Source organism: Ursus maritimus, unplaced genomic scaffold (assembly GCF_017311325.1).
Source record: "Ursus maritimus isolate PB19 unplaced genomic scaffold, ASM1731132v1 scaffold_18, whole genome shotgun sequence".
Lineage (NCBI taxonomy): Eukaryota > Metazoa > Chordata > Mammalia > Carnivora > Ursidae > Ursus > Ursus maritimus.
In genome coordinates this window covers 32873199-32881922 of record NW_024424230.1, presented here as the reverse complement: position 1 = coordinate 32881922, position 8724 = coordinate 32873199, and the positions used below count along the sequence as shown (strand labels likewise).

General features: G+C 38.0%; 1 pseudogene; it reads right to left on the bottom strand.

Moving 5' to 3' along the window:
- Positions 1–564: 564 nt before the first annotated feature.
- On the bottom strand, positions 565–1352 carry LOC103665108 (annotated as a pseudogene).
- Between the last annotated feature and the right edge of the window lie 7372 nt (positions 1353–8724).

The following is an 8724-nucleotide window of genomic DNA, read 5'->3' as shown; positions in this document are numbered from 1 at the left end:
ACTCTTATAGAAGGTTGGCCTCACATTCTGGTGTTTGGACATTGATTAGCTAGGATATGTCTGGCCAAAAAGACCTTGATGGCAAGCCAGATGTCCTATCACATCTCACTGGAGGGAAGATGGCCGCTCTAAGCTCTGCCTACCTGGTCAGGTTGGAGACACTAGGTTCTTTTCTTTGACTTCCTATAGCAGCACATCTGCTGTTGCTGTCTTGTCCCATCCTGTCCTCTCAGCTTCACTGTGGGTTGTTCAGGTGGTGACGTTCTCTTAGGGCAGGGAACTCTAAAGAAAGAGAGCGAGGAGCTTCTAGCCACACATAGCCATCTGTGATCTTGGGGCTCTGGGTTTGACCGAAAGAAACATCACATTACTCCTTGGTTTCAGGCCGGGCACTGCCATGTTCCTACTGCTTGACCTCTGTTTAAATGAGGGACTTTAAGACTAGACAGCGTGAATCTTTTCAGTTTATTTCATGAAGGAGTTACACTAGTCACAGTTAAAAGCAAACCCCAAATGGTTACATTATACAAGCTGTGAGGTTTTAAACTCATTACAAGGGACAGAAGGAAAATTCTACTCATTGCAAGGAAATCCTCACTTAAGCTTCAGAGAGCCAAAAGCACGTAAAACCCATGAACCTTCAGCTGGTCACCCTTAGCCAGTCCAGTCTCTACAAGGAACTGGCATATGTTCTTGCACTGGTCACCCTGTAGCGGAATTACTTCATATTCTGGATGGTCAATTACAGGACCATTGCAGGCAAATTTCTTCTTCCTTTTTTTTTTTTTTTTAAGATTTTATGTATTTATTTGAGAGAGAGTGAGAGAGAGGACGACCAGGGAGGAGGGGCAGAGGGAGAGGGAGAAGCAGGCTCTCAGCTGAGCAGGGAGCCTGATGCTGGACTCGATCCCAGGATTCTGGGATCCTGACCTGAGCTGAAGGCAGATGCTTAACCGACTGAGCCACCCAGGTGTCCTGGCAAATTTCTTCTTAAACACCTTCACTAGTTTCTTTTTATTGTAACCATCAGTGATCCCTTAGACAGTATTAAGGGTCTTCCTGCTATTTCTCTGTTGAATTCTCATATGGATATAATCCTCATTGCCAGCAAGAAGCAGATCATCACCCTTACTTGCATCAGCCAAGGGCTCGAAAGAGTGGAGGTTCTGGATAACAGGACATGCTATACAATTCCTTTTCCTTGGTAGAAACGGCCTACCAGAAGGCCAGGGCTGGAGAAGGTGGGCAGGAGCTGGAAGGGTCGGGGGGAACAGAGTGTCGGGAAGTGAGGGGGCATAAGGGGGAAGCTGCTGAGTCCTTGGTGGTGGCTCAGTGACTGGGCTGTATGCCATTTAATTCACAGGTTTAGCGGGGAGGATATAAATACATAATACAGATAAGACAAAGCACTTAGAATTATATTTGGCACAGAGACAGCAATAAAATGGGTTATTTGTTACTATTTCTATTAGATAATAATAAAGAACATGGAATATGGCAATCACCACCACCAGTCCTGTCTAAGCAATCACATCTGTTGCCTAGACTACTGCTCTTGACTTCTAGTCTGACTCCCCACCTTCAGCCCTACCTCTGGCCCAAAGCGTATCGTTTTTAAACTGCAAATTTGATTTTGCCTATGTAAGTCTACATCATTCAGTGATTCTCAAGATTCCTATGTTAAAATACAGAAGCCTTAACAGGGGTTGCATGATCTGGTACCTCCCCACATTTCAGTCCCATTTCGATCATTCTCCTTCTCGAACTTTGTGCTTATGGTTAAGAGACTAATGACTGACCGCCCCCACCAAAATGAACAATCTCAGTACTGCTCATTAATTCCAAAGGCATTTGTTGAATGCCTACTCAAGTTGCAGATGCAAAAAGAGCACAAAGTGGAAAGATTCAGGGATCCTTTCCTATACATATCAACATTAATCGAAATTTACACAACATCCATTTGTTTGGCCCCATCTCTCCTTTGCTTCAAGCAAACTTCCTGCCCACGTCTGCTTTTACCACATCCTCCTCTTCCAGTTGGCCCTTTTCTGACTTAATTTTGACTTTTGCCTCAACTCCACCTCTGCAACTATTCTTACTCAGATTATAAATGACATCTGTGGCAGATTCTGATAGTTGTCTTTCTAATACCCATTTCTGTTTTCTTTTTTTTTACTAAGAGAAGAGTATTTATAAGAATGAGCCAGCTTAATTTTAAAAAACTACATTACCCACATTCCTTAGCAGCTTTGGAGCTGTAATTGGCAGTCTACAGAAGATTTTTGGGAAAGATGTGTTTTGCTGATTGAAAAAAAAAAAAAAAAGCTACACTTTTCTCCTTGTTATTTGTTCCTTCCTCCTTTCTACTTGTAATGTAGATGTGAGGCTGGAGATGGACCAGCCATGTTGTGATCATAATATACCCATAAAGATGAAAAGCCCTTTGAGTAGAAAAGAAAAATGAAGACACCTGGGATGTTGATGAGGTTGTGAAGCCCCTACAGGACTCCTGAAACTTTCTCTTTCTGGACTTTGTTACATGAACAACAGGTTTCTGTCATATACAGTCAAACACAGTCTGTAACTGACACACAATCCCAGTAACCAAGTTCACTAGCCAATGTTTGCTTTTATATTTCTGAAGCATTTTAAGGTATTTGTTGCTGCTAATTATGTTTTTTCCCCACTTGAATCCATTTGTACATCTGATTTTTGTGTTACAACTCCTTCCTAGTTCTTTCCTTCCACCTTCCTGTGGCTTCTTTTAGCCTCTACCCTGGGTTCCTCTTCTTCTGACCATCTATTGGAGGTTGACACTTCCCATTTTTCTATATACTTTTTATTCTCTGCAATTCTATCTGAAAGATGTCACCTACATCAAGACTTTTACTACAAAATGTATGCTCCCAAACTTACAAATCTTTGTGTTTCTGGTCCAGTGCTCTTTTCTTACCTCTAGACTTAAATAACAAATGACCTGCAGAACACTTAGACCTGGATATTCCATAGTGACTTCAAGCTTAGGACTTCTAAGACTAATATTGAAATCTCAAGTTCTTCCCACAATTCTGGAAAGAATTACCTTCCTTTGTGTACCCTCATTATACCATGTGATTTTTATTGCAGCATTTACCAGATTTACAGTAGCATTTTATTATAGCATTTACCAGATTTACAGTTTATGGCACACATAAGAAGAAAATGCAAGTCAGCATGGCTTAAACAAAAGGAAATGTATTATCCCTCATAGCAAGTAGCTAAAGGTTGGGAGCTCGAGAGTTAGTTAATTCAGCAGGTCAGTAATGGTAGCAAAAACCCTGGTCATTTCAGTCTTTTCTTTCTCCCATCTTTGTTGTACCACCAGATGATTGACATGGGTTCAGGCATCAAATTCAAACATGTACAAGTCTAGAAGAAGAGAACGTCTTTTCCTTTTTTAGAACAAAGAGAATATTTTCATAGAAGATGCCAAGCAGACTCACCTTCATTATCCAGAATTATAAATCATGTCCTTTTCTAAAGAAATCTTTAAAAAGGAGGATGGGATCACTGTGAATGGCTCAATGAAACATAGGGTTGAATAGAGCATGGGGGGTTAGCCAAATATAATTGGATTTGGAGTTAGGCACTGCATTAGTTAGGATTCTCCAGAGAAACAGAACAAATAAGATATGTAGATAGATAGATAGATAGATAGATATAGATACAAGAGGATACACATACATATACATGTGTACATGCACATATTACATATAATATACAATATAACATATAAATATATAGTATATATAATAGGATGTACATATAAAGAATATATGAAGAGATTCCTTGTAAAGAATTGGTTCATGTGATTATAGAAGCTGAGAAGTCCCAAGATCTGTAGTTGCCAAAAGACAGACCCAGAAGATCTAATGGTGTAGTTCCAGTCTGAATCCAAAGGCTTGAGAACCAGGAGAACTAATGGTGAAAGTTCCAGCCTTAAGGCCTGGTAGGCTTGAGATCTAAGAAGAGCCAGTGTTTGAGTCTGAATCCAAAGGCAGGAAAAGACTGAGGCCCCAGTTCAGTGCAGTCAGGCAGAAGGAGTTCCCTCTTACTCAGCCTTTTTATTCTCTTCAGATCTTCAGCGAATCTGGAGACGCCTACTCACATTGGTAAGGGCAATGTGCTTTACAGAGCCCTGTGATTCCAGTGTTGATCTCATCCAGAGATACTCTCACAGACATATCCAGATTAACATTTGACTAAATATCTGGGCACCCATAGCTTAGTTAAATGATACATAGAGTTGACCATTAATGATATTAACAGTATCTGCTCCCTATTCTATGCTTCTCTTGTGTATTTATGTATTTATATGTTCTTCCTATTGAATTTTGAGTGTCTTATGGCTAATTTTTATTTTTGTCTCTATCACATCTTGCGGTGTTTCCAGACATAGTAGATATTTGGCAAATGTTGAATGAATTAATTTTGGTCTGGAGATCCAAAGAATAATCTGACCTAAAGAAATTGACTTTGGAAATATATATACCTGTTATCTGAAATGGAACATTAACAAACTCAATTCACAAATAAAGCAGTGATTTAGGACTCTTCTAAAGTAGTCTTACCATAAAGAATCATAGAAGATGATCTTACACTGTGTGATATTGGTGAGATGTCAGAAACTACAAAATCTTTCATGGAATAGAGTACATTCTGACTAGTTATTCTGCAGTTCCACGGATGGGAAAAATGTAAAATAAACTTAATTTCAGGATATCAATCAATATGTATTTAGTGAGTACCTATTATTTTTCACTGTTGTATGCAGAATACCATTTGTCCTTATTAAGTGGTCCCTTTCTTCATTAAACTTATTTGTTGGAGTGACAGGATTGAAGCAAAAGTAAAAAGTTGGGTGATGACATCAATTATTGATACATATTTATCAAAAATTTCTAGGTACAAAACATTGCACTAGGAGCTGTGGAAGTCCTAATGGGATGAGGAGGTTGACTTTGGACTTAGAAAGCTTGCTTATCACTAGACCTTTGCCCTTGGTCAAGTTTCTCAACATTTCCAAACCTCAATCTGTCATCTATAAAATAAGTGTAATAATATAGGTTTTATAACCTTTCAACAAGTGCCATTTATATCTACTTTCCGTCTATGTGCCAGAACCTCTCAGATGTGCATTTCGGGCACCATGAAGATAGCTCAGAGGCATCTCAAACTAAATAGAGGTGTAAAAATGAGCTTTTGAGCTGGCTTCACAATTTTATCCCTCCATTGCTTCCTTACCTCTGTACATTTTGCTACTAGATGTCAGCATTGGAATATGTCACTCTATCATTCTTCATAGTCAATCTATAATCAATACTATATATTCTTGTGCTCAAATATATCTGGTCTCAGTTGACACTTCTCCATCTTCTCCACCAGAGAATCAGAAAGTAGATTGGCATTTTAGTCTACATAAATATTCTGTCATTTTTATTGATGGAAAGGCCTTTGTTAGCTCCTGCCTAGACTTCTGTAAAATATCCCTTGCCAGATAAGACAACCTCTCCCTCCACTACCACCTTCTATCTCCAGACTACATAAGTCTTTATTTAATACAATTTTCCTCTGATTATTCCTTATGGGTTTTTATTTCATCAAAGGCAAAATTCAAAGCCCTTGGTGTGTTTTCATTAAGGCAGCCTCTCCTTACCTTCATGGGCTAGCCTTGACTCCAAGCCCCTGTCTGCTCAGACCTTTCACACCTGCTGTTTCATCACTCCCACATGACTGACTCCTCCTACTGTTAAATTTCCCATTTTCAGATTAGCCTTTTCTCACCAATCCTCTCTCTCTCTTGTTCTAATTTTACCAGACATTCAGTTTTCCTTGTCTCAGCCAACCTTTTAGTCTCTCCGAGCAGTACTTATAATGATAAGAGTTTAAATATTTATTTGGTTGTTTAACTGTTTCTCCCCTGTATCTAGTGTATCAGGGAGACAGACTGTGTCTATTTGTTCACAGCTATATTAGCAATGTTAGGAGAGTGCCTGGCACAGAGTATTAACACATAATAAATATTCATTAAATAAATGCATTAACATAGAGAAATCAGTGATTTTATTACAGATTGGAAAAACCAGACTCTCCATTCAGATAATTGTGACTTACAGAAGCCAGCAAAGCTCTATCTTGACTGTGCATTGGTGATTCCAAGCATGCCACATAACTGGGAAGGCACACAAACAAATAAAAAAATTATTTATCTGTATTTACCTAAAACAAAAGCTACTGGGAAATAGCCAAGGTAGTTTAGCAAAGATCACACTACACCAGAAAAATTTAATTTTTACAGTTAAAAACTTGAAATACTACATTGAGCCATGCACTCATATTTTAACATGTAACACTTCAAAGTAGAACAATTTATATCTTGGGCAAACTGCTTAAAGCAGTGTTTCACCATTCCAGTGGAAAGTGATCATTTTACTATGCATTAATAATTACAATAACAAATACAATTCAAATAACAATTATTAGCATATGTGTGATATGTTACAGTTCACATAGCATTTTTATTCCCATTATCTCATTTACAAGCAGGGTATTTTTCTGATTAAATTTCCTTTTCAAAGAATAATGTATTCTCATTCTGGCACTTCAAAATAAACATTCTTGTGTAGGTATGTTTGCATGTAAACAAAATACATACATATATATATATATATATACACATACACACACACACACACAAATAAAGTATATACCATCTATCAGTAGCTGGCAGAGTGCTAGGTTGGCATTTTCATTTATATGAATACTGTTCCCTTTTATTAGTAGTTCTTGTCCTCATTAAAAGTTCTTGGACCCTATCTTCCCATTTCTCTGATATACACAAAAATACGTTTTTTTTTTTTAATCTCTGGCAAAATGTTAAACAATGCTTGCACTTACATTTTTGTTTATCAAATATTTTTTATAATGGCAATATACATATTTTGATTAAATAAGTCAGTTGACTACTCTTACACAAATATTTAAGCACATAAACAAACCATTATTTATATAAAATATAATTAATTGGAAACCAGAAGATCATATGCCCTACGCCAGGGGGATACTGAGGGACATTAGCCAGTTAATGCACATCAACCGTAATTTATAACTGCAAACTGAAAGCACAAAATGGCAATTTCCTCTAACATTAATCTGAAGAATTTCTTCTCCCAGAGTTTCAACATTACCATAGGCCAATTTGGGATGTTTAAAAGTTTCTGTATTGAGTGGAAGGGGGGATGGATCACTCCACTTCCTTAGTACAGGAGGTAGAGATATTCTCAGAAGGCAGTCTCTGGCTTTTGGGTAATGTGATGATTGATAACAGCTCTGAGTTGTCCTCCTTTTGGGTGAGCTGGGAACCCCAAGGCCAGTGGACAGTTGTGTTTCAGTGAATCAATTATTTCAAGACCCAAAGTCCTGGGAGAAGCTTGCTTCAAGTTTAATGATTGGGAGTCTGGTGCTTTTTTAAGTGTTTGGGGAAAAAGTCGAAATTACAATTCTTCACTCTCTTCTCTCATTTACCATTATATGTAGGTGAGTGGGGGATAGTGAACAATAAATTGCACTACTTAGAGATATAGGCTAAGCTGTTTTTTGGGCAGCTGTGTCAATAACATACACATATAACATCAGTTTCCTATTACACACATCATTCAGAGTCATATATTACTCAGTATAATGGAAAAAAGGGAGACCAAAATCTAAAATGAAAAGAGAAATTGAAGTACAACCAGAGCAAGTAGCAGCTGAGCCAACAGCAGCCAGCACAGTGAAACATTTAGTCAGTTCTCTGGAAAACAAGTGCTTCTGGCATTAATGACCCTCCATGTCACGTCTCAGAAAGCTGACGAGCAGCTGGGGTGCAAGAATATTGGAAGCAAATTTTTCTTGCTATTCTCAGGTAATTGGAAATAAATAGACGACTGCCCCCACACATCGCCCTGCAGATTGTGATTTAGTTCAAGAGTTTTGAAGGTGAATTTTTCTGTCTGTTTGCATTGACTTTGATGTGGATTTTTCAAAGTGGGTGTGATAGGACAGTCATCATGAAGGTATGTCATGGGTGCAAAAACGAGTGTTTCTTGAGTCTCAGATTGGTGATGGTGGGGAGGGTCATCTGCTCATCCTTCCACTTCTCTCTACACCCAAATCTAATCACACTTCTGCTCAGTTGTTGTCAGAGGCTGACACTGGTTCCAAGATGGCTGTTCAGTCAGCCCTAGAACCAACACCCCAAGCATGGTGAGGGTTCATTCTGCTTTACTCAATAGATAGATTTCCAAATAGTTGCAATTACATATTTATTTTCTAACTATAAACAGTCCAGTTTTTATTGCCCTGAGAAGGCCAGCTAAGAAAAGCATCTTTTTACAGAGAAAGATTTATTCTTGATGCATACACAAAATATGCACACAAGATACTCATTTTGAGGGATTGCTAAACTTTTAAGTTTACAAAAGGGTTTGCAAAAGGTGGCCCTAGTCAGGGATTATTTTGCCAGATCTGTCACATAAATTTGAAAAGAGCTCACCTTCCATTGTTTGTGAAAGCTTTGATTTTTATAATTAGATTAAGAAGGGTCCTAATAAATTGAATTCTTATTTTCTAAAGGATTTTTCTTATAAAATTTAATTTTTATTACACTTCTAGTTTTCAGTGTTTCTTAACACATAAATGTCACTA